Source organism: Mustelus asterias, chromosome 29, assembly GCF_964213995.1.
Source record: "Mustelus asterias chromosome 29, sMusAst1.hap1.1, whole genome shotgun sequence".
NCBI classification, from domain to species: domain Eukaryota; kingdom Metazoa; phylum Chordata; class Chondrichthyes; order Carcharhiniformes; family Triakidae; genus Mustelus; species Mustelus asterias.
Genome location: NC_135829.1, coordinates 20,546,668 through 20,573,757, shown reverse-complemented (window position 1 = coordinate 20,573,757; position 27,090 = coordinate 20,546,668). Strand labels below are relative to the sequence as shown.

Below are 27,090 nucleotides of genomic sequence, written 5' to 3'. Positions count from 1 at the left end.
GTCTGCGTGGGTTTCCTCCGGGTGCTCCGGTTTCCTCCAAAGATGTGCGGGTTAGGTTGATTGGCCATGCTAAATTGTCCCTTAGTGCCCGGGGGATTAGCAGGGTAAATACATGGGGTTACGGGGATAGGACCTTGATGGGATTGTTGCCGGTGCAAGCTCAATGGGCTGAATGGCCTACTTCCGCACTGTAGGGATTCTATGATTCGTTGCCGGAATACCATGTAAACCTTTTCAACTGTGAGCGGAATATTGAAGTGAAGCTTTTCAAACATTTTACTTGTGGGTGTTGTTGCCAAGGCAGGCATTTAGAAAGCATTCTTTCTGGTTGTATCACAGCTTGGTATGGCTCCTGCTCTAAGACCGCAAGAAACTACAAAGAGTCGTGAATGAAGCCCAGTCCATCTCTCAAACCAGCCTCCCATCCATTGCCTGTCTACACTTCTCGCTACCTTGGAAAAGCAGCCAGCATAATCAAGGACCCAATGCACCCCGGACGTACTCTCTTCCACCTTCTTCTGTTGGGCAAAAGATACAGAAGTCCGAGGACACATACCAACTGACTCAAGAATAGCTCCTTCCCTGCGGCCACCAGACTTTTGAATGGACCTACCTTGCATTAAGTTGATCTTTCTCTACACCCTAGCTATGACTGTAACACTACATTCTGTACTCCTATGTAAGGTATGCTTTGTCTGCATAGCACACAAGAAACAATGCTTTGCACTGTATGCTAATACATGTGACAATAATAAATCAAATCAAATCAAATATTATCCACCGCAAAGGCCAGTTGAGTCACTGGCTTGGAACTAAAGTCACTATGCTAGCCAGCCACAGGTTCCATTATACCCTTTCTAAAGGAGATTATCTTTTAGATTTTGCAGCTTCATAGCCAATTTTACCACCTTTTTAATTCCAGGCTTAAATTAAAATTACAAACTGTAATTGTAGAACTCAAAATCATTGTCGGGATTATACCAGTCCTCTATTCGCCTACTAACAGAGCCACTACATTGCCACATCCATGCTCCAGCTTCTGCTTTCCTGCAAGCATGGTTGCCCATCTCACTAGCAATTTTTGGTTCCGTTTTGGGATTTACCTCTAAAGGGTTGGCAGCCTGGTCATACCATTGATGTTATAGGAGATGGGCTTAAGCAAGGTTGGGATCAAGTTTGTTATATTCATTGGTTGGATATCATATTTAGCTCAGAGAACAATGGGTAAATAAAAATCTGCTAAATTCAACAATTAGACATTAATAAACTGGTTAATTGCAAAATCCTACCAATTGTTTTTGATTGTACAAAGAGAGGCAGACATAGCCATCTACTAGCCCCTGCCTCAACTCTTTCCAGTTCCCCGCAATTTTCTCATACTTTGATTTGATTTATTATTGTCATGTAGTGGGATACGGTGAAAAGTACTGTTTCTTGTGCGCGATACAGACAAAGCATACTGTTCATAAAGTACATACGGGAGAAGGAAAGGAAAGATAGGCTGAAGAGAAAGATCAGCTTAATATATCATCATCATGGAATTCATAGAATCCTACAGTGCAGAAGGAGGCCATTCGGCCCATCGAGTCTGCACCGACAACAATCCCACACCCCGGCCCTATCTCCACAACCCCACACATTCACCCTGCTAATCCCTCTAACCTACACATCCCGGGACACTAAGGGGCAATTTAGCATGGCCACTCCACCTAACCCGCACATCTTTGGACTGTGGAAGGAAACCGGAGCACCCGGAGGAAACCCACGCAGACACGGGGAGAACGTGCAAACTCCACACGGACAGTGACCCCAGCCGGGAATCGAACCCGGGTCTCTGGCACTGTGAGGCAGCAGTGCTAACCACTGTGCTACCGTGCCGCCCTATGATAAGACCAATCAAATTTCAGACTTCCAGACAAAATCTAAATTGATTTTTTTTTAAATGACATATCTGGCGAGTCAGTGCACAAACAAGGAATGCAACAACTGATTCAATGTCTTACTCTTTTCTGGCAGCTTGAGATTCTGGTTTATATTTATGGCTGTGCTTAAAGTCAGGCCATAGTGACGGGTGAATTTCAGGAAAATGAGATACCACATCATGGAGGAGTTTGTGATGATTCACATAATAAATTTACAACTCTGATACAAAACAGAAAATGCACAGAATACTCAGCAGGTCAGGCAGCATCTGCGGAAAGAGGAACAGAGTTCATGTTTCAGACCGATGACCTTTCATCAGAAGCGCTAAAAGTTACCAACTTTTTAATTCCAAACTCCTAAACCAAATTAAATTTCACAAACTGCGGTTCTAGAACTGGAACGCATTGTCTGGATTAGACCAGGCCTCTATTCGCCTACCAACATAACCACCACATTACCACATCCATGTCGCAGCTTCTACCTTCCTGTCAACCATGGTTGTCCATCTCACTAGGAACGCTGTTTCTCACGACAGATGCTGTTTGACCTGCTGAGTATTTCCAGCATTTTGTGTCTCCCTTTGTCTTCCAACCAATTTTTACAGGTTGGATGAACAGCAATGTGGTAAATGACTAGCTAATCTGCTTAGTGGCGCGGGGGATAAATGTTGATCAGGGTGCCGGAAGAACTCCCTGCTTTTCTCGGAATAGTGGCATTGTGCTATATTGTGCTGTATTGGCCCTTGGTTAAATAAACACTAAACTAAACACTAAACAAAACAAGAATGACTATCAAGTACTCCGAGTAAAGGAGTGATCACCTTTCTTGGCAACCTGCCAGCAAAATCGCAAGGCAGATCTAGGCTTTGCCAAGTGCACGATACGCATTAACCTTTCATCAATTTCGTTTTTAAACTTTTAACGTTTACTGGCACCATCTTTCACTTCACACGACCTGGGGGTAGAAAACATTCTGAATTTTGTTTTCGAATAGAGTCAATGAAACTGAGAATGGATAACAGTTCCCGACCTGTCATGAAAGCAAAATAGAAGCTGCTGAACTGCTGCCCATATGCCTGCATGAAAGATTTTGAATATTTTTGTTTGAAGAGTGAATCATTGAAATGAGCTGGCATATTAACTAGCTTGGAGTGATTCCTGACCTCATCACATCTCATCACAGAAAGAGACCAAATTAACATCCACGTGGCTGAAGAACTGCAAAATTAATTGTTGGTCCTTCACAGATTGCAATTCTGCTCCTGCTCGCCCGCATCTCATCGACCAGAAAGTCAAAAACGAACATACGAATTAGGAGCAGGAGTAAGGCCACTTGGCCCCTTGAACCTGCTGCCCCACTCAATAAGATCATGGCTGATCTGATTGCAACTTCAACCCCACATTGCCACCTTTCACTGCTTTGCTGATCAAAAATCTACCCACCTCTGCCTGAAAAACATTCAAAGACACATTGCTTTTGAGGACGAGAGTTTCAAAGATTCATGAGCCTCAGAGAAAAGAATTCTACTCAACTCTTGTCTTAAATGAGTGCCTCCTCGCTCCAGACTCTCCCACAAGGGGAAACACTCTCTTCACATCCACCTTGTCAAAGTTCCTCAGGATCTTAGATTTTTTTCAATCAAGTTGCCTCTTACTCTTCTGAACTCTAACAGATACAAGCCTCGTCCGCCTAACCTTTCCTCATAAGACAACAAATCCATTCTAGGTATTAGTCTAGTAACCCTTCTCTGAACTGCTTCCAATGCATTTTCATCCTTCCTTAACTAAGGAGGCCAACACTGCACACAATACTTCGGATGTGGTCACACCAATGCTTTATATAACTGAAGCATAATCTCTCTACTTACATATTCAATTATCCTCACAACAAACATAACATTGTTAGCTTTCCGAGGAAGATACATTGGCATAGTTGTGTATTCACTGGATGAGTAATTCAGAGACCCAGGGTAATGCTCCCGGGATCCAGGTTTGAACCCCACCACCGCAGATGGCGAAATTTGAATTCAACGTTTTTGAGGAGGTGGGCTATATGTGTAGATGAGGGCAGAGCAGGGAACCTACATGGACTTCAGTAAGACTTTTACAAGGCTCTGCATAGGAGAGTGGTCAAGAAGGTAAGATCCAAGGCAATTTGGTAAATTGGATCGGAAATTTGTTTAGTGGCAGGAGGCAGAGGCTGATGGTCAAAGACTGTTTTTGTGACTGGAAGCCTGTGTCCAGGGGTGTATTACAGGGATTGATGCTGGGTCCCTTGCTGTTTGTAGTGTACATTAATGATCGAGATATGAAAGTAAGTTTGCAGATGACACAAAAATTGGTGGTATGGTAAACAGCGAGGAGGATTAAACACATCTGTCCAAACTTGATCCCTTGGCCTCATTATTTAGTTTAAAGCCCTCTCTACTTCCCTAGTTATGTGATTCACTACAGTCCGGTGGTCCAAGCATGGTTCAGGGGTAGAACATCCCAACAATAGAGCAGCCACCCCTCCTTTCCCCAGTACTGGTGCCTGTGCCCCACAAACCGGAACACACTTCCCCATACACCAGTCTCTTAGCCACGCAATTATCTCTCTGACTTTACGTACCCAATGCCAATTTGCAAATGGCTCAGGTTATAATCCAGAGTTTGAATCCTTTGAAGTTTTGCTTTTTAATGTAGTGATTAGCACCTTATACCATGTCATACACTCCATGCACCTCATACACTCCAGCCATGATCTTACTGAATGGCAGACCTGGCTCGAGGGGCCAGATGGCCTACTCCTACTCCTAGTTCTTATATTCTTATGCAGAACTTCTTTCCTTGTTTTACCTATGCCATTGGTATATACATGGGTCATAATGACTGGATCCTTCCCCTCCCACATCAAGTGCTCCTCCAGTGCTGAGCAGATGTTCAAAACCTTGGCACCAGGCAGGCAACACCGCAGTCTAGACTCTTGATCTTTGCTGCAGACAACACTGTCAATCCCCCTCATTATATAGTTCCCTACTACCATCACATTCGTTTTTGCTCCTCCACTTGAATGGCTTCCTGTACCATGGTCAGTGAGATCAACCAACCTACAGCCCCCACTCTCATCCAAACAAGCTGAGAGAACCTCAAATCTATGAGGCAATTGTAAAGGATGAAACTTCTGCACTCCCCTTACCTGCCTCGCTCACAGTCTTATCCCCCCATCCCTGACTACTGAGCAAATCAGAAGACCCCATCCAAAGGGATATGCCTACTTCCTGGTACAAAGCAACATGGTTTATTTGATAGCAAAAGCCACTAGCCGCCTGAGAGATATATAGACACTTCAACCAGTTTATTATAGAAAACGCATTTACTCGGAGCGGTACAGTGGTTAGCACTGCTGCCTCACAGCACCAGGGACCCGGGTTCCATTCCCAGCTTGGGTCTGTGAGGAGTCTGCACGTTCTCCCCATGTCTGCGTGGGTTTCCTCCAGGTGCTCTGCTTTCCTCCTCCTCCATGGTAATTCTCTCCCTCCATGATATGTTGCAGTGTCTGCAGCTCAGCCTCCAGCTCAACGACTCAAGAGTCAAAGCTCCACAAGCCACAAACACTTACTGCAGGCTTGCTTGCTCTGGATCACAAAGGCATCCAGAAGATACCACCCGTCTTGCCATTCTTGATGTGTTTTCATTAGCTATTTATATTATTCAATTATATATTTTCCTTTTTTAATGATGCATTTTATTAGGCTTACCACCTGTTCCACCTTAGCCCTCACCAGGTCCGCATGAAACTCTTTTCTCATAGTAGAGGAAGAACCAATTGCGACAGGGTGAAAAGGCTACAAAAAGGAACCCTAACCCTCCTTCCCCTCTTCACCCAACTCTTCTACTCATCAAACCCTCAGGTATACACACTCTGTTCAAAACTGCACTTGTTTTCAAGGTGTGCCGGGTCTGAAAGGGATTTCCAACCCAATATGGGTAGTTTAAAGTTTATTTATTAGTGTCACAAGTAGGCTTACATTAACACTGCAATGACGTTACTGTGAAAATCCCCGAGTCGCCACACTCCGGCGCCTGTTTAGGTACACAGAGGGAGAATTTAGCACGTCTTTTGGACTGGGGGAGGAAAGCAGAGCACCCGGAGTAAACCCATGCAGACATGGGGAGAACGTGCAGACTCTGCACAGACCCAAGCTGGGAATTGAACCCGGGTCCCTGGTGCTGTGAGGCAGCAGTGCTAACCACTGTACCGCTCCGAGTAAATGCGTTTTCAATACTAAACTGGTTGAAGTGTCTGTATGTCTCACAGGCGGCTAGTGGCTTTTGCTACCAAATAAACCTGTTGGGACTTTAACCTGGTGCTGTGAGACTTCTTACTGTGTTTACCCCAGTCCAACGCTGGCATCTCCACATCATATCTCACAGGCAACAAGAGAATAGAGGAAGAGGGAAAATGGAAAGAGGAAAACTAAGAGCTGAAGGAAGAGGGAGGGGCTGGGGGAGAAAAGGGGTGCATTAGACACAAGGAAGGGCAAGACAAGGACATGATGGCAGAAGTGGGCAGCAATAGTGTTTATACAGGGAGCAAAGCAAACAAGCACACAAGGTCCAAAAGCTTTAATATTGGAACTTGGAAAGAAGGTGGTTTTAATAAAAACAAGTTTGCTTTTATATATGTAGTGCATGTTGTGTCTATAACTTCCCAAAGCACCTCTCAGCTAATAAATTACTCTTATTTGTGCAGAGCAAGCTCCCACTCTATTAAGGCAATAACCAGTTCATCTGCTTTGATCTGTTTGGTGGGTAGGATACCAGCTAGGACACATCTTCTACTCTTCTCTGATTAGTACCATGGGATCTTTGTTTCGCAGGTTGACAGGATTCTGGTTGGATTTTCCATCTGGAACATGATGCTTCTGACAATGCGACACTCACTAGTACTGTATCGGAATGTCAGCCTAGGTTATAAACACAAGTCCTGCAAGGGATTTTGAACCTTTAAACTTTGGACTCAGATGTAAAAGTGACTATTACAATTTGACATTATATTCCATGCTCATGGGTTAAATAAAAAGGTCAACTTACAGGAGGTTTGCTTTGTTACAGATGCGCCAAAACACTTCCGAGTTCAGCCACCCTTTCTGCAGACCAGTTGGAGTGACACGACTGCCAGCTGATCACGTCTGTTCCTTGGGCAGTCTAGAAACAATGCAATCATGTTATTTCACTGAATAAATAAAACAATCCAACCTCAAGCATTTAATAACCATTCAGTCAGTTAATCTACGTTAAAAGCTTGTCAACTTCAAAGGGCAGCTGCACATGCCTCATTTTTATAGAGTTGTTTATCTTTTACACTTTACCAGAGGGTGTGTGTTTTAGATGTGAATGAGCCTTAGAAACAATGTTTGAGCAGCAAATTAACAGAATTGCAGGGCTCCACACTGCTGTTTGAAATTGTGATTAGACATTTTCCTTTCAAGCAACGGACCAATTAGAGGATTTTACATTATATGCAGTAGTGTTCTATATTTGTAGCAGAGTATATTATTTTCATAGAATCCCTACAGTGCAGAAGGAAGCCATTCGGCCCATCAGGTCTGCACCAACCACAATCCCATCCAGCCCTATTCCCGTAACCCCACACATTTACCCTGCTAATCCCCTGACACCAGGGTCAATTTACCACAGCCAATCAACCTAACCCGCACATCTTTGGAGTGTGGGAGGAAACCAGAGCACCCGGAGGAAACCCACGCAGACATGGGGAGAATGTGCAAACTCCACACAGACAGTGACCCAATTCGGGAATCGAACCCAGGTCCCTGGCGCTGTGAGGCAGCAGTGCTAACCACTGTGCTACCGTGCCGCCCCACTTTTTATTTTATTCTATTTTATAAAATAGATTATTATTCACCACAATCCTTTTACACAATCTGCTACGGTCATTATGCCCATGGTGCGGACAGTTATAAAAAGGCAGGAAACCTCAGCCACATAGTCAAGCGTAACTTTAGTCCCATAAATTAAACAGATGGAAATTACATAAAGTCAGAGAGTACAGCAGGAGGCCATTTGGTCCATGAGCCCCCATGCCAGCTCTTTCAAAGAGCTATACGATTAGTCTCACTCACAGAAATCATAGAAACCCTACAGTGCAGAAGGAGGCCATTCGGCCCATCGAGTCTGCACCGACCACAATCCCACCCAGGCCCTACCCCCACATATTTACCCGCTAATCCCTCTAACCTACGCATCTCAGGACTCTGGCAATTTTTAGCATGGCCAATCAACCTAACCTGCACATCTTTGGACTGTGGGAGGAAACCGGAGCACCCGGAGGAAACCCACGCAGACACGAGGAGAATGTGCAAACTCCACACAGACAGTGACCCAAGCCGGGAATCGAACCCGGGACCCTGGAGCTGTGAAGCAGCAGTGCTAACCACTGTGCTACCGTGCCGCCCACTCTATTGCTCTCTCCCAACAGCCCTGCAGATTTTGGCTTTTCAAGCAAATTTCAAATTCCTTTTGAAATCCACCATTGAATCTGCTTTTATCAAACTCTTAATATTGTTGAAAAAAGATAAATTTTTGTTGAAGCTTTTCATATTGCACTCATCAGGTCAACTTGCACAAATACAGTGCAAGTGAAACAAACAAATTATTTATACTGGACAAGGAGAGTGCTGATTGGTTGTAAAGTGGAGTCCCACTTGCCATCCAATCAGAACTCTCTTTTCATTAGGTATAAATTTGTTGGTTTCCCTTGTATTGTTTTCTTGCGAATTGATCTGATGATTGCAACACAAAAAACTAGATAGACACAACACCTTCATTCAAGGTTCTTTGCACAGAGCAGCAATCCTAGTTTCTGTAGTCTCTTCACATAATTGAAGTTCCCCATACCTGTTTCATTCTAATAAATTCACTTGCATTTACATAGCAACTTCGGACACCTCAGCACTTTCCAGGCACTGCAGTGCCTCTGAAGAGTAGTCGCTGTTGCAATTTAGGAAATGTAGCAGTCAAAGAACAAAGAACAATACAGCACAGGAACAGGCCCTTCGGCCCTCCAAGCCCGCGCCGCTCCCCGGTCCAGGATTGAATCCTGAATCCAGGATCCCCGCCCAATTTTCCAGCCTATCTACATACCAATATCCTATCCACCGAGCTGTCCCTCACAGCTACGATGCTTTGTTCATTACAACCTATTAACTTACCCCCACCCCCCCATTCCAGACCATGTGATCTCCAGGGAGAGGCGAAAACCCAGAGTGAAAAACCCCAGGGCCAATATGGGGAAAAAAAAATCTGGGAAATTCCTCTCCGACCCCCTGAGGCGATCGAAACGAGTCCAGGAGATCACAATGGCCCCGATCGGAAAATGCTTCCCAACCCTAGTCATTTCCACTTCCACGAACACCATATGAATCCCCTGCCCCCGAGACAGGTTCCCAACTATCCGCAGTCTCACTCTGTACTGGCACCAGCAAGATGATCGTAGAATGAAGCCTTGAAACGAGAAACCAGGAACAATTAGCCCGCGCCGCTCCCTGGTCCAAACTAGATCACTCTTTTGTATCCCTCCATTCCCACTCCGTTCATATAGCTGTCTAGATAAGTCTTAAACGTTCCCAGTGTGTCCGCCTCCACCACCTTGCCCGGCAACACATTCCAGGCCCCCACGACCCTCTGTGTGAAATATGTCCTTCTGATATCTGTGTTAAACCTCCCCCCCTTCACCTTGAACCTATGACCCCTCGTGAACGTCACCACCGACCCGGGGAAAAGCTTCCCACCGTTCACCCTATCTATGCCTTTCATAATTTTATACACCTCTATTAAGTCTCCCCTCATCCTCCGTCTTTCCAAGGAGAACAACCCCAGTTTCCCCAATCTCTCCTCATAACCAAGCCCCTCCATACCAGGCAACATCCTGGTAAACCTCCTCTGTACTCTCTCCAAAGCCTCCACGTCCTTCTGGTAGTGTGGCGACCAGAACTGGACGCAGTATTCCAAATGCGGCCGAACCAACGTTCTATACATCTGCAACATCAGACCCCAACTTTTATACTCTATGCCCCGTCCTATAAAGGCAAGCATGCCATATGCCTTCTTCACCACCTTCTCCACCTGTGACGTCACCTTCAAAGATCTGTGGACTTGCACACCCAGGTCCCTCTGCGTCTCTACACCCTTTATGGTTCTTCCATTTATCGTGTAGCTCCTCCCTACATTATTCCCACCAAAATGCATCACTTCGCATTTATCAGGATTGAACTCCATCTGCCATTTCCTTGCCCAAATTTCCAGCCTATCTATATCCTTCTGTAGCCTCTGACAATGTTCCTCACTATCTGCAAGTCCTGCCAGTTTTGTGTCGTCCGCAAACTTACTGATCACCCCAGTTACTCCTTCTTCCAGATCATTTATATAAATCACAAACAGCAGAGGTCCCAATACAGAGCCCTGCGGTACACCACTAGTCACAGGCCTCCAGCCGGAAAAAGACCCTTCCACTACCACCCTCTGTCTTCTATGACCAAGCCAGTTCTCCACCCATCTAGCCACCTCCCCCTTTATCCCAAGTCAATTTGCATCTAGCAAACTTCTACAAACAGCAAGTGATAATGATTAGATAATCTGTGTTGAATGAGGGACAGGTGTTGTCCATCCGATCAGTATCCTGGGACTTCCCATTGACCAGAAATACAACTAGCCATACAAATACTGTGGCGACAAGAGCAGTAAGGAGTCTAACAACACCAGGTTAAAGTCCAACAGGTTTATTTGGTAGCAAACGCCACTAGCTTTCGGAGTGCTGCTCCTTCGTCAGGTCGTCAGGGAATAGGGCTGGATGGGATTGTGGTTGGTGCAGACTCGATGGGCCAAATGGCTTCCTTCTGCACTGTAGGGATTCTATGAAAGTAATATACTCTGCTACAAATATAGAACACTCCTGCATATAACGTAAAATCCTTTAATTGGTCTGTTGCTTGAAAGGAAAATGTCTAATCACAATTTCAAACAGCAGTGTGACCTACAATTTCAAACAGCAGTGTGACCTACAAGAGCAAGTCAGAGGGTGGGAATTCTGTGGCAAATTCAGTAATTCACCCATGTCCACCATCTAAATGGCACAAGTCAGGACAGAGATAAAATACTCTCCATTTGCCTGGATGAGTGCAGCTCCAACAACACTCAAAGGAGCTTGACACCCATCCAGCACAAAGCAGCCCCCTTGATTGGTACCCCACCAACATTCACTCTCTCCACCACTGACGAACAGTGACAGCAGTGTGTACCATCTACAAGATGCACTGCAGCAACTCACCAAAGATCCTTAGACAGCACCTTCTAATCCGACCACCACTCCCAACTAGAAGGACAAGGGCAGCAGAACACGGCCACCTGCAAGTTCCCGTCCAAGTCACTCACTATCCCTAACTTGGAAATATTTTGCCGTTCCTTCACTGTCGCTGGGTCAAAATCCTGGAACTCCCTCTCTAATAGCACAGAGAGTAGACCTACGCCACATGGACTGCAGCAGTTTAAGAAGGCAGCTCACCAGCACCTTCTCAAGGACGAGGGATGGGTAATAAATGCTGGCCTAGCCAGTGATGCTCACATGCCATTTTTAAAAATTCTTCCAAATTGTGGTGCCCGGATTTGATTCGTACCCCAGCTGATGTTTAACCAGTGATTTATAAAGCTTTACCATAACTTCCTTGCTTTTGTATTCTATGCCTTTCTTTATAAAGCCAAAGATTCTGGGAGCCTTTTTAAACAACCACGTTGACTTGTCTTGGCATCATCTAAAATTAGTGAATGTAACCTCCAGGTCTCTGTTTCTGTACACCTTAAAATGGTACCATTTAGTTTGTATTATCTTTCATCATTCTTCCTTCCGAAATGCAGCACTTCATGTTTCTCTGCATGAAATTCTGTGGGCCATCCTGATGAGTGCAATAATAAAAAGTTTTGACCATATGTGTCTTTTTCTTTAGCATTCAGGTTCAGCCCTATCAAACAACACAAGAGAAAATCTTTGCTAAAAAATCTGAATGATCAGATAAATTGAACTGAATGGCTTTGAATTAAAAGATAATATGCTGGCAAAATTTGTTTTCGTTTGGAGACTAGAGCCCCCATTATCCCTAATGTACATGCACCAAATGAAGGATTGTGATTATGGCACAATGGCATGCGGGTTAGATGGATTGGCAATGCTAAATTGCCACTTAGTGTTTGGGGGATTAGCAGGGTAAATATGTGGGGTTACGGGGATAGAGGCTGGGTGGGATTGTGGTCGGTGCAGACTCGATGGGCTGAATGGCCTCCTTCTGCACTGTAGGGATTCTATGATTCTTAAGCAGCCACGCCACAGTTGCAAACACACGTTTAACTGTGCCCGATTTCCAGAGACAGGAAACAGACCATCATTTTCACCAGAGAGATGTTATCCTTGTGCTATGTGGTGAAGCGATTTGATTAATTGTGCTGCAGAAACAGGACAGCAGGATATCTTCACAAATGCAGCAGGTTCTTCCCTGTGCAGTCGTCAATGGGAACAACATATATGTTGCATATATGTTAAGAGTAAACTGAAATGTGGCATTATCTGTGGTTAGCTGATAAATCTAAGTCTCTTTAAAGCACAAGATGACATGGGAGTTGGGGGAGCAATTTCAGAAACTTGCTCCAAGGTTGCCCAGTGACCAAAATCCACAACTACACTTCGTCAGTTGCCAATAAAAGTAACGTGACAATTTATGACAGGAAGCGCTGACAAAAATGAGTACGACAGAAGTACGGGTTGTGGACAGGATGTGAATACTCTACTCAAAAATTATTTAACTCTTCCTATCAAAACTGGTTTCAGGATAACAGCAGTGTATCACCCCTATTCTGGCTCTTTCTGTTTACAGGCCCATCTGGTACCATTCTCCTTTAGGTGCTGGGCAGAAGCAGAGTCAGGGAAACCTGGCAACAGATTCTAAGAACAACTCTCTTTACAATGGCAGCATTATTTCCTTTGATCTGCTCTGCATTCCTCTTTTTGTACATCAGCTTTATTGACAGACACCAAACATTTAATTTACTCCGATATACAGACCGTTTTCCTGATACATCTTGTTCAGCATTTTCCCACTAAGCCTGTAATCCCTCTGCCTTTTCCACCCTAAGTGCATGACTTCATCTACTGCAGCTGTCAATTCATTCACCCATCTCTGCATATCGTTCAACTTCCCCTGAAGCCTGCTCCACTTTCCACTTCTGCTACTGTGTTCATCTTCAATCTTTTGATATAAAGCTACTGGGATGCTCTTTCAGATAATTTACAAAAGTGTTAAAACATCAGTCTAATGCTAAACCCAGCAGGATTCCATTCGAACACCTTCCCATTCATAATCCAATCCATCTCAACACACTGCCACTAACCCTGTCAGCTCATTTTACAAACTTGTTTTCTCTGAGATAGCTGATCAGAAACCTTACTAAAAACCCAGTCCATCACACTTACATTATTCTTTAATAATTCCATGAAAAAATACATTCGTCTGGCACGACACTCCTTAACCAATAACAAGACTTCCTTTCAAGCTTTTCACTAACTTTGCATCTTTCGGCTGAGTTGTTGAACTATGGCACCTCTGATCTCTCAGGTGCACGTAAAGAATCCCACAGCTCTATTGTGATGAAGAATAGCGAGTTATCCCTGGTGTCCTAACTAACAGTTAACCCATCATGAACATAACAGCAATGGATTCTCTAGTCATTATCAGCTTGGCATTTGTGGTAAGAAAATTGGCTGCTGTGTTTCCTATATTACAACAATGACCATATTTCAAAAGCACATCATCAAATCATATAGGAGCAGGAGTATGCCATTCAATAAGATCATACCCGAGTGGCCTTAATTCCACTTTCCTGCCTGCCCCCATAACCCACTTGCCTCCCCCTCCAAACCTCGACTCACTTGCCTCTCCCTCCAAACCTCGACTCACTTGCCTCTCCCTCCAACCCTCGAATCCCTTGCCTCCCCCTCCAAACCTCGACTCACTTGCCTCTCCCTCCAACCCTCGAATCCCTTGCCTCTCCCTCCAAACCTCGACTCACTTGCCTCTCCCTCCAACCCTCGACTCCCCCTCCAACCCTCGACTCCCTCGCCTCTCCCTCCAACCCTCGACTCCCTCGCCTCTCCCTCCAACCCTCGACTCCCTCGCCTCTCCCTCCAACCCTCGACTCCCTCGCCTCTCCCTCCAACCCTCGACTCCCTCGCCTCTCCCTCCAACCCTCGATCCCTTGCCTCTCCCTCCAACCCTCGACTCACTTGCCTCCCCCTCCTCATTATTCCTACCCAAATGCATCACTGCACACTTCCCTGTGTATCACCAGTCTGACAAGCTATTTTTTCTTTACTAGTTATTAGCTGCAAAGTGGTCGAGGCAACTTGTCGTTGTGAAAGATGCTGTATAAACGTCTTCTCCTCACCCCTGAATTTTGATTCTAGAATGTTTCCTGGAACTGACGAGGAAGTAACTGGTCACCTAATTTCCTAAACATCACTTTTAAAACAAATAAGGGTTGAATATTGTCTCTACTCCTTTCTCCAGATGAATCCCCAATATCTTCCCCAACACATTCATGAATTGCAGAAGAATTCTTATCTGTATTCCATCCCGGCAGTTCCTTCATTAACTTGCTCTGGTTTAAATATCTAGTTTCCAACACAGTGTTGATGTAAATTCGATTGTAACTTTAATCTGATTGTCTTGGAACATTTGGGGTGGAATGTTACCGTCCCGCCCACCATGGGAGTTGTACCGGATGGGACACAGGCCATGCAAAGGTCTGTTGACCTTGGATGGGATTTCTGGTCTTGGGGTGAGTGTAGCTGGAAAATCCCGCCCTTTGATTCTGCACCAATATGACCCTGTGCAGGTTGTTTACTTGAATGGATATATTTTCAATTCTACTCAAATCCAATGCTTACATTGCAGCCTTATGCAATGTTTAAACAAATCCTCACCTGAGATTTGTTGAGTATTTATTCCAACTCTGCACAGATCAAATACTCTCAGCTCAACCTATGTAGCAATTGTCCCTTCATAGAATAGAATAGAATAGAATCCCTACAGTGCAGAAGGAGGCTCACCGAGTCCGCACCAACCCCAATCTCACCCAGGCCCTATTACCATAACCACACATATTTACCCTGCTAATGCCCGACACTAGGGTCAATTTAGCGTGGCCAATACACCTAACCCGCACACCTTTGGAGTGTGGAAGGAAACCGGAGCACCCAGAGGAAACGCACGCAGACAGGGGGAGAACGTGCAAACTCCACACAGACAGTGACCCGAGGCTGGAATTGAACCCAGGCACTGTGAGGCAGCAGTACTAAACACTGTCCCTTGACCCATAGAGGTGGCTATGTTGTGGAGATGCCGGCATTGGACTGGGGTAAACACAGTAAGAAGTCACACAACACCAGGTTAAAGTCCAACAGGTTTATTTGGTAGCAAAAGCCACTAGCTTTCGGAGTGCTGCTCCTTCATCAGGTGAGTGGGATTTCAGTTCACAAACAGGGCATATAAAGATACAAACTCAATTTACAAAATAATGGTTGGAATGCGAGTCTTTACAGGTAATCAAGTCTTAAAGGTACAGACAATGTGAGTGGAGAGAGGGTTAAACACAGGTTAAAGAGATGTGTATTGTCTCCAGCCAGGACAGTTAGTGAGATTTTGCAACCCCAGGCAAGTCATGGGGGTTACAGATAGTGTGACATGAACCCAAGATCCCGGTTGAGGCCGTCCTCATCTGTGCAGAACTTGGCTATCAGTCTCTGCTCAGCGACTCTGCGTTGTCGTGTGTCTTGAAGGCCACCTTGGGGAACGCTTACCCGAAGGTCAGAGGCCGAATGCCTGTGACCACTGAAGTGTTCCCCAACAGGAAGAGAACTCCTGACTGGTGATTGTCGAGCGGTGTTCATTCATCTGTTGTCGTAGCGTCTGCATGGTCTCCCCAATGTACCATGCCTCGGCACATTCTTTCCTGCAGCGTACCGGGACTTGATGGATTGAGTTATAAGGAGAGGCTGAATAGACTGGGACTTTTTTCTCTGGAGCGTAGGAGGCTGAGGGGTGACCTTATAGAGGTCTATAAAATAATGAGGGGCATAGACAAGGTAGATAGTCAATATCTTTTCCCAAAGGTAGGGGAGTCTAGAGGGCAAACTAGAGGGCATAGGTTTAAGGTGAAAGGGGAGAGATACAAAAGTGTCCAGAGGGGCAGTGTTTTCACACAGAGGGTGGTGAGTGTCTGGAACAAGCTGCCAGAGGTAGTGGTAGAGGCGGGTACAATTTTATCTTTTAAAAAGCATTTAGATAGTTACATGGGTACGATGGGTATAGAGGAATATGGGCCAAATGGGATTATGCTTAGGGGGTTTAAAAAAAAGGGCGGCTTGGACAAGTTGGGCTGAAGGGCCTGTTACCATGCTGTAAACCTCTATGAGTCTATCAGGTAGACAACGTTGTCCGAGTTGCAAGTGTATGTACCGTGTACCTGGTGGATGGTGTTCTCACGTGAGATGATGGCATCGTGTTGATGATCCAGCACGTCTTGCAGCGGTTGCTGTGGCACGGTTGTGTGGTGTCGTGGTCACTTCCCCTGAAGGCTGGGGAGTTTGCTGCGGACAATGGTCTGTTTGAGGTTGTGCGGTTGTTTGAAGGCAAGAAGTGGGGGTGTGGGGATGGCCTTGGCGAGATGTCCGTCTTCATCAATGACATGTTGAAGGCTCCGGAGAAGATGTCGTAGCTTCTCCGCTCCGGGGAAGTACTGGACGATGAAGGGTACTCTGTCCGTCGTGTCCTGTGTTTGTCTTCTGAGGAGGTTGGTGCGGTTTTTTGCTGTGGCGCGTCGGAACTGTCGATCGATGAATCGAGCGCCATATCCTGTTCGTCGTACGCTGCAGGAAAGGATGTCCCGAGGCATGGTACCTTGGGGAGACCATGCCACGCTACGACAACGGATGATTGAACACCGCTCAACAATCACCAGGCAAGAGTGTTCTCTTCCTGTCGGGGAACACTTCAGCGGTCACGGGCATTCGGCCTCTGATCTTCAGGTAAGCGTTCTCCAAGGCGACCTTCACGACACACGACAACGCAGAGTCGCTGAGCAGAGACTGATAGCCAAGTTCCGCACACACGAGGATGGCCTCAACCTGGATCTTGGGTTCATGTCACACTATCTGTAACCCCCACGACTTGCCTGGGCTTGCAAAATCTCACTCACTGTCCTGGCTGGAGACAATACACATCTCTTTAACCTGTGCTTAACCCTCTCTCCACTCACATTGTCTGTACCTTTAAGACTTGATTACCTGTAAAGACTCGCATTCCAACCTTTATTATGTAAATTGAGTTTGTGTCGTTATATTTGCGAACTGAAATCCCACTCACCTGGTGAAGGAGCAGCGCTCCGAAAGCTAGTGGCTTTTGCTACCAAATAAACCTGTTGGACTTTAACCTGGTGTTGTGAGACTTCGTACCATAGAGGTGACCCAGAAATGCAAAATCACAGGATTATCTTTGATATTCACAGGCAAGGGTCTCTAAAAATGATTGCAACATTAATTTCTGCCTAAGCAAGCCAAAGATTGTGCCAATTCGGAAAAATCTACCTTGCACTCACCAACTGTCACCAACCTTTATAGATGCACCATAGAAAGCATCCTTTCTGGTTGTATCACAGCTTGGTATGGCTTCTGCTCTGCCCAAGACCGCAAGCAACTACAAAAGGTCGTGAATGTAGCCCAATCCATCATGCAAATCAGCTTCCCATCCATTGACACTGTCTACACTGCCCGCTGCCTCGGCAAAGCAGCCAACATAATTAAGGACCCCACGCACCCCGGACATTCTCTCTTCCACCTTCTTCCTTCGGGAAAAAGATACAAAAGTCTGAGGTCACGTACCAACCGACTCAAGAACAGCTTCTTCCCTGCTGCCGTCAGACTTTTGAATGGACTTAGCTTGCATTAAGTTGATCTTTCTCTGCACCCTAGCTATGACTGTAACACTACATTCTGCACTCTCTCCTTTCCTTCTCTATGTACGGTATGCTTTGTCTGTATAGCGCGCAAGAAACAATACTTATCACTATGTGAATACATGTGACAATAATAAATCAAATCTATGTTGTGCATCAGTTGCTGCTCAGAATTATGACGCTATTGTTTTGCATACCAGTAAGTCATCATGGGTGCTTTGGAGTGAAAACCACAAATATACAATGGAATGTCGCCAACTAAATTCAAATTGTTCATTTAATTATAAGAATCTACTTAAGCCCTGAGATCATACAGGGCTGTTCTGATCTGCGTATTAACTCGACCACAGCAATTAGATCCTCCTCCAACCAGACTGAACTTCATCTAGTTTGCTTGCTGCTCCAGCCCTCGAAAAATTCTTCTAGATCGCAGCCATCAAGTCAGGCCCAGGCTTGTACACCATATTCTTAAATCCTGCCCTAACCATAGGCAGCCTATTCAACTCCAGCTCCTGCCCACCGCAGGTGTCAAACCTAGACAGTAAGCACCCCCTTACTTTCTCCTGACCTGAAGCCCAAACCCTAATAACCCAGTTTCTTTCTCAACTTGCACACTTACCTACCTCCAATAGATAAGATAGATTTTTGAACAGTAAAGGAATTAAGGGTTATGGTGAGCGGGCGGGTAAGTGGAGCTGAGTCCACAAAAAGATCAATAATGATGTTATTGAATGGCGGAGCAGGCTCGAGGGGCCAGATGACCTACTCCTGCTCCTAGTTCTTATGTTCCAACCTGCTACATATTAGCTAGTGCCATTTTGCTTTGTATCCTGTGCTTTAACAAAAGTAAAATAGAGATAGGATGTATGAGAAAGTAATCATGCCATACATACAAGGCTGGGAGTGGGGAAAACAGTGGGAAGAAAGTAGTTACAGAAAGAGAAAGATAGTATGACGGATGCAAGCATCAAATGTAGATAGAGGAAAAAGAAAGTGTGAGGGAGATAGAGCCTGCTTTGTACTGAGGTTAGTGGAGTGGCTGGCAACCAGTACAGGAAACCTGGGTCTTTTGTGGCCAGCAGAAAGCCACAGAAAGCTTGCCCAATCCACAAGAATGGTTGTGGGATGGCAGTTGCTTTTCTTCCCCCCACAAATAAACCCTGTCCGTCAGGAACTGGATACCGCAACAGATCACAAAAAGAGCGATCACACCGTACAGGAAGACCTCCCCTACAAACAGTCGCACTGGAACAGAAGGGATCCTTGGTTTAACATTTTGTGGAGGTCATTATCTCCAATAATATATGGTTGCCTCAGCAGGGGCAATAAAGTGGCAGCGTGGGTGCTAGCTCAAATACCTGGAGTGGGGCTTAAGAACACAACCTTGAGTCAAAAGTATGTATAAGACTTTGTACATTTCTTTGTATAATGTTCCTGTTTGTATAATCTGTGACTCATTGCAAGCAATGCTACAGAGGTTGGCTATTTCAAAAAAAAATTCAAGTAATCTCCCCTTAAACTTGCCTTGGAAATTGAAAGGTAATTTTCTTTAAAAAAATAGATAAGAACAGTTTAAGATTTTAGATGACAGCATTCTATGATGTCCCACCCAAGTTGTGAACCAGGATAGGCAGCAAATCACAAAACAGGTTCCCAGAGCTGATCGTCTCTCAGCATCCACCTAATGTCAAACATTAATGAAGTCCATTCAGTTGTAATCCAAATAAATGTTTGTATTGGGCTCTGACGAAGGGTCATTCAGACTTGAAACATTAACTCTATTCTCTCTCCACTGATGCTGTCAGACCTGTTGAGATTTTCCAGCATTTTTCTATTTTTGTTTCAGATTCCAGCATCCGCAGTATTTTGCGTTTATACTGGTCAGTCAGGTGGGCAAAGGATCCCATCAATATGGGAAACGATGGCCTAGTGATATTATCGCTAGACTATTAATCCAGAAGACCCGGATTCGAATCCCGCCACGGCCGATGATAGAATTTGAATTCAATGAAAAACATCTGGAATTAGGAATCCACTGATGACCATGAAACCATTGTCAATTGTCGGAAAAACCCATCTGGTTCGCTAATGTCCTTTAGAGAAGGAAATCTGGCATCCTTACCCGGTCTGGCCTACATGTGACTCCAGAGCCACAGTAATGTGGTTGACTCTCAACTGCCCTCCAAGGGCAACTAGGGATGGGCAATAAATGCTGGCCAGCCAGCGATGCCCATGTCCCACTTGTGAAAAAAGACATGTTTGAGTGCCCAGAACAAGTTAGAGAGATTTCACCTGCCCTCTATGAGGTTCTCACTTCTTCCCAAAGGACTCGTATGACTTAATTAAATTGAGTGAGCTTATTCATAGCCTTGGGGTCTAAGCAGGCACCAGGCACTGTTAAAAGTTTGATCAGTGATAACTGCTCTGCCTATTTGATCAGAATATTGATAAGCTGTTGCCTGCCCAGCTAGGACCACACAGCCATTAGCTTGATGCCTCACAGAGACATCTGGAGTGAGGTAGGAAGATGATTGGTCTGAGGGACAGGCTTACCCCCATAGGTTTCATTGCTGATGGTTGAACTAGCCAGCGTAGCACAATAATGGCCTGGATTTCTGCGGAGCTGCCTATTTCAGATATTGACTTGACTCCAAATTTCCATGGAGGCATGTCATCTTGCAGCCACCGGAAACAGGAGGAGAGTCATTAGTTGGTCCTTGGGTATACAGAAAGTATGTCTTTAAGCTGATGGCAAGTATGGGTTGATAAGGGCAGAACGGTGGCACAGTGATTAGCACTGCTGCCTCACAGCTCCAGGGACCCGGGTTCGATTCCCGGCTTGGGTCACTGTCTGTGTGGAGTTTGCACGTTCTCCCCGTGTCCGTATGGGTTTCCTCCGGGTGCTCCGGTTTCCAATACAGTCCAAAGGACGTGCTGGTTAGGGTGCATTGGCCATGCTAAATTCTCCCTCAGTGTACCCGAACTGGCGCCGGAGTGTGGCGACCAGGGGATTTTCACAGTAACTTCACTGCAGTATTAATGTAAGCCTACTTGTGACACTAATAAATAAACTTAAAACTTTAACTTATACTCCTCAGCAACATAATGGGCAGCACATGTCAACATAACATGTTTAATCCACATCCTTATGGACAGGCCTTTGGCAGAAAGGAAGTGCCCTCCTGGAGTACTGTGTGCAATTTTAGTCTCCTTAGCGAGGAAAGGATATACTTGCCAAAGAGAGAGTGCAACGAAGTTTCACCAGACTGATTCCTGGGATGGCAGAATCGTCGTAAGAGGAGAGATTGGGTTGACTCGGCCTGTGTTCACTGGAGTTTAGAAGAACGAGAGGGAATCTCAATGAAACGTATCAAATTCTGACAAGGCTGGACAGGCGGGATGCAGGGGTATTGTTTCCTCTGGCTGGGAGGAGGTTCCTCGAACAAGGGGATCACAGTCTCAGGATGCAAGGCAGGCCATTTAGGACTGAGATGAGGAGATGTTTCTTCACTCCAGAGATGGTGAATCTGTGGAATTGTCTACCACAGAAGGCCATGAAGGCCAAGGCCAAGTATATTTAAGGAGGAAAGTAGATAGATTTGTGGACTTTAACGGCGTCAAGGATATAGGGAGAGTGTAGAGTATGGCATTGAAATAGAGGATGAGCCATGATCATACTGAATGACAAAGCAGGCTTTAAAGTCAAATAACCTGCTCCTATTTCCTATGGGTTTATTTGGTAGCACGAGCTTTCGGAGCATTGCCCCTTCATCAGGTGAGTGAAAAGTTCGATTCACAAACAGGGCATATGTGAACCGAATTCTTCACTCACTTGATGAAGGGGCAACGCTCCGAAAGCTCATGCTACCAAATAAGCCTATTGGACTTCAACCTGGTGTTGTGAGACTTCTTAGTGTGCCCACCCCAGTCCAACGCCGGCAACTCCACATCATGCCTATTTTCCATGTTTCTTGGAGGCTGACTTATGCACCCCTGTACTGAGACCATTGCAGGCCACAGCACACACTCTCCCTCCTGACATTCTCTCTCATTTGGTCCTAGATATCACACACGGGCCAGAGGACAACATCCTGTTGCAGATCTGAATTGTCCAGAAGAAGAATGATCAAGGAGAACTGTTTGGAGACAAGACATTTACCCTACACTGCAACTTTGAAGCTATTGGAAAAAGGCAAAATGGCTAAGTGTTCTTTGCCCCTTATCAGTCTGGTCTCTCTGGTCAGCTGATTTCAGCATTCATAGGACGTCAAGGTACAAGATATCAAGTAGCTGGAACAGATTATATTCATATAGCTTCTTTAACATAATGAAATGACCCAACACACAGGAGCATTATAAAACAAATCACGACACTCAGCCACATAAGGAGATGTATTAATTTACCCAAAACCGGTTCAAAGAGGTGTGTTTTAAGGAGTGCCTTGAAGGAGGGAAGTGAAGTGGAGAGGCAGAAAGGTGTAGGGAAGGTATTGCAGAGCTTTGGGCCTTGGCTACTGAAGCCACCACCACCACTAATGGCAAAACAATTAAAATTGGGGATTCACAAGAGGCCAGAGTGAGAGAAGTGCAGAGATCGCAGTGGGTTCTGGGGCTGGCAGAGACTACAGAGATAGGGAAGGGCGAGGTCATGGAAGGATTGGGAACAAGAATGGGAATTTTAAAATCAAAACGCTGCTTAAAGTTTAAAGTTTATTTATTAGTGTCACAAGTAGGCTGACATTAACACTGCAATGAAGTTACTGTGAAAATCCCCTAGTTGCCGCACTCCGGCGCCTGTTCGGGTACACTGAGGGAGAATTTAGCATGGCCAATGCACCTAACCAGCACATCTTTCAGATAGTGAGAGGAAACCGGGGCACCCGGAGGAAACCCATGCAGACACGGGGAGAACGTGCAAACTCCACACAGACAGTGACCCAAGCCGGGTCCCTGACGCTGCGACACTTGACAGGGAGCCAGTGTACTTCAGTGAACGTGGGTTATAGAGGAAGGGGCTCGGTGCAAGTTTAGACACGGGCAGGTGAGTTTTGGATGACCTCAAGTGGAATGTGGGAAACCAGCTAGGAGTTTGTTGAAATTGTTGAAATATACTAACAAAAGACATCACTGAGGATTTCAGCAACAGATGAGATTGGCAACGTTGCAGAGGTGGAAACAGACAGTCTTAGTGATGAGGTTGGAAGCTCATCTCGGGGTCAAATTTGTGAATGTACTGGCTTAATCTCAAGCTACTGCCATGGAGTGGGATGGTAGCTAGGGAATGGAGGTTGGTGGGGACCGAAAACACTGGGGAAGATGGGAGAGGGCAGGGCACCAACCATCATATCTCATTAGTTATCCCAATGCCCAAGAAAGTGGGTGACTAGCTTCCCAGGAAGAAAATTCCATAAAAAGGAGTGCTGCAATATTTTCTTTCAGAAATGCTTGAACAGACAATCCTCTTATAACGTCATCCAACATGTCATGGAAGGCATGACCTATACAAGATTGAAAAATTTGTTGAAAAAGTCGCATCAAGTAAGGTGAGTTAACTTAGTCAGGATTCCCACTCATATGTCACACGATCCAGTCACTTTGTGGCTTACTTTTTGTTGTCTTCTGCATTCTTAATACGCAGGAAAATGTGGAAGTTCCCACCACTATAATCCATTGACTCTGTCTACACTTCCCGCTGCCTCAGAAAAGCAGCCAGCATAATTAAGGACCCCACGCACCCTGGACATTCTCTCTTCCACCTTCTTCCGTCGGGAAAAAAATACAAAAGTCTGAGGTCACGTACCAACCGACTCAAGAACAGCTTCTTCCCTGCTGTCATCAGACTTTTGAATGGACCTATCTCGCACTAAGTTGATCTTTCTCTACACCCTAGCTATGACTGTAACACTACATTCTGCACTCTCTCCTTTCCTTCTCTATGAACGGTATGCTTTGTCTGTATTTCAATATATACTAATACATGTGACAATAATAAATCAAATCAAAGAAAGAACACTAAGCTGGTTACTATTGAGACCCTTCGTTGCACATGATAGGAGGGTAGAGTTGCCAGCATGAATGCCAACCCATTCGTCTAGACTCACACTCATCAGAATTATTCTGGTGTTACCAGGAATTGAAGATCAATCTCCAGGATACAGTTGTGATCAAACAGGGAGAAAAATCTTGGGGATTAAACAAAATCTGTGTTCTTTTGTCAATAATGGGAGATAAAGGGGAAAGAAAACTTTCACTCAGCCAAGAACCATCAAATCGGGGAATAAAGATTTTGTTTCCTTTCCAATTCAGGTGGGAAGACAGTCTGCCAGAGGATGGACAAATATGGAGGATGGTAAGGATGTGTTCTTCGAGGCAGGCAGCCAACTACTGAAACCTCCAGGAATACAGCCATTCAGAGCTGGCAACCCGAGTCCGGGGTGACAACTAAATAAAAACTTAAACCAATATACAAATGGGAGCCATCATCTCAGCGGCACATCTAATAGTTTGTACTAACTACAAGATGCACTGCAGCAACTTGCGAAGACTTCTTCAGCAGCATCTTCCAAACTGGGGCCTCTACCACCTAGAAGAATAAGGGCAGCGGGTATATGGAAATATCATAAGCTGCATGTTCCCCTCGATATCTCGCACCACTCTGACATGGATTTATATCACCGCTCCTTCATCATGGGTCAAAATCCTGGAACGCCCCCCCAACGGCATTGTGGATGTGCCCAAGCCACGTGGACAGCAGTGGTTCAAATCAGTGGTTCACCACCACCTTCTCAAGCACAATTAGGGTTGGGCAAAAGCTGACCTTGCAGTGATAGTTCCACCTCATGAATGAATAAAGAAAAATGTGAAACTGGACACTGAGAAACACTTCCTGTAAACTACAAAAAGGGAAGTGAATTAGTTAAAAATAAAAAGGTTGGATTGTGATTTGACTTCTTATTCCACAATGGTAGATTCAATTACATACATAATAACACTGAGATACATCAGTCACACTCAAGATTCCTAATATAAATTCAGGGCTGTGTGTGGAATGAATATGGAAAATGGCCCTGAATCTCCTGAGGATTTCTGCAATCAATCAATCAACCTCTAATGGGCCTGACACGTCACCAAATGACCTCAAAAAGGACACACCAACTTATGCGTGGGAAGACTCGAGTTGCTCATTTACTTTCACCTCTCATCAATTTTAAGTCATCTTTTCTGCCTACACATGCTGATGGAAGACACCAGCACGTTTGCAGGCCTTTTAAAACCACTCAAGCAGCCTTCAAATTGGATGAGGTCGGGGAGAATTGGTTTGCAGGTAAAGTACCCCTTCTGGGGAGGTGGCTCATCTAGACATCTCTGCCCCGAAACTAGAAACTCGCTGACCTGAAGACAGGACATAAAGAGGGTAATTGATGTTTTCATGTTGGTAACATTTTGATCGTGTTGCCTGCATTTTACCAGAAATAAGGCCACTTCCACAAATAATTGTAAGAGATTGGCTGGAGGAGGCTTTTTTTTCATGATTTGTTCTTCTGTACAAGAATCTAAATTATACCCTGCATTTCAGTACAGGTGGCTCCCACATTTTGACATCAAATTACACACTTTGCAAACCTCTAACCTTTTAAAAATATTACACAACTTTGGGCAGATGTACCACTGTACGAGTCAGACATGCCATTATTGTCTACAACCAGTCATGTTGAAAATCTATTCCAACAAGTAATACACTTAAAGCTTTTAGAACCGTTTGCTTGTCTTATGAATTTGTATTATTGATTTTCTCACTAGCACAAGGGGAATCTGACCTTCTATTTGTAAAAGTCATGTCAGCGCGCCCACCGACAACCTCATTCCACATTTCCTAACAAAGTGCAGGAGAAGAAAACGGAGTTGATTGACCATCCGATCAAAACCACTTTGCAGCAGCAAGTCTGTTCAAAACGTGGACATCTATTTGAATACAGAGCAGAAATTTGTATGCAGTAGATTAAAAGTTCACACCTGTAAGGAATGAAATCCTACAAATAATGCAAATAACCAGCAGTTGTTTAATGTGTTCACTGAGATTTGAAGCTGTAGAGTTCAGCTTTGAAGCTTTCAATTCCCCTTTTTCTTTGCCCTGAACCCCCTCCTACCGCAAAGAGTCTAAGACCTGGAACACAGTTGGTGTTTAGCTGCTAATGCTGGAGGTGCATTTAACCACACCTGGAATGAGGCCAGTATCTGGCAAATATCATTAAACATAGATTAATGTAGGTTTATATGGATAGTTTGAACTAATGCCATGCATGTGTCTAAGCGTGGCCAGTTACTGAGCAGAATAGTGTTTAGTACTTAAATCTCAGACTACCAACTTGTACCATGAGGCTGCAACAAACACAAATAGAACTTCTGAATATATTTTTGGACAATCTGGAACGCAAAACTCCATATGGTCATTGCGCAGAATCTCAGTTAATCTTCAGCTTTGGTCCCCTTAAATGAGTTCCTTGAAAAGGATCAAAGGTGCCCCTCTAGATCAACAGATAAGTTACCATGAACGGGATTAGAGCAGTGTGGGCAACCCGGGGCGGGGGGGGGCACATATGGCCCATCTGGGTTCTGAGTGCGGCCCACAAGACATATAGAATCATAGATATAGAATCATAGAAACCTACAGTGCAGAAAGAGGCCACTCGGCCCATCGAGTCTGCACCAACCACAATCCCACCCAGGCCCTATCCACATATCCCTACATATTTACCCACTAACCTATGCATCCTGGGACACTAAGGGGCAATTTAGAATGGCCAATCAACCTAGCCCGCACATCTTTGGAAGGAAACCGGAGCACCCGGAGGAAACCCACGCAGATACGGGGAGAATGTGCAAACTCCACATAGGCAGCGACCCGAGCCGGGATTCGAACCCAGGTCCCTGGAGCTGTGAAGCAGCAGTGCTAACCACTGTGCTACCGTGCCGCCCGTATGCACCGTGTTGTATGTATGCACCATATATGTATTCACCGGGTTGCCACATTCCACTGATTTCTGTCCATGTAGTTTTTTTCCTACCGGTGTTACTGAAGTGATACGTACATAAAGCAAGGGCAAGTGAAGTG

The 27,090-nt window shown here is 45.1% G+C and overlaps 1 protein-coding gene across 2 annotated transcripts in view; it reads right to left on the bottom strand.

The window, feature by feature from the left end:
• Positions 1–25,941, bottom strand: part of znf592 (zinc finger protein 592) — a 154,569-nt gene extending 128,628 nt beyond the window's left edge. For both annotated transcript variants that reach the window (XR_013495692.1, XM_078200174.1), the window contains exons 1-2: positions 25,796–25,941; positions 6,999–7,112 (exon numbers count right to left, since the gene is read on the bottom strand). The gene's annotated coding sequence lies outside the window, so the exon portion shown is untranslated. The remainder of the gene's footprint in view (positions 1–6,998; positions 7,113–25,795) is intronic.
• Positions 25,942–27,090: the final 1,149 nt, after the last annotated feature.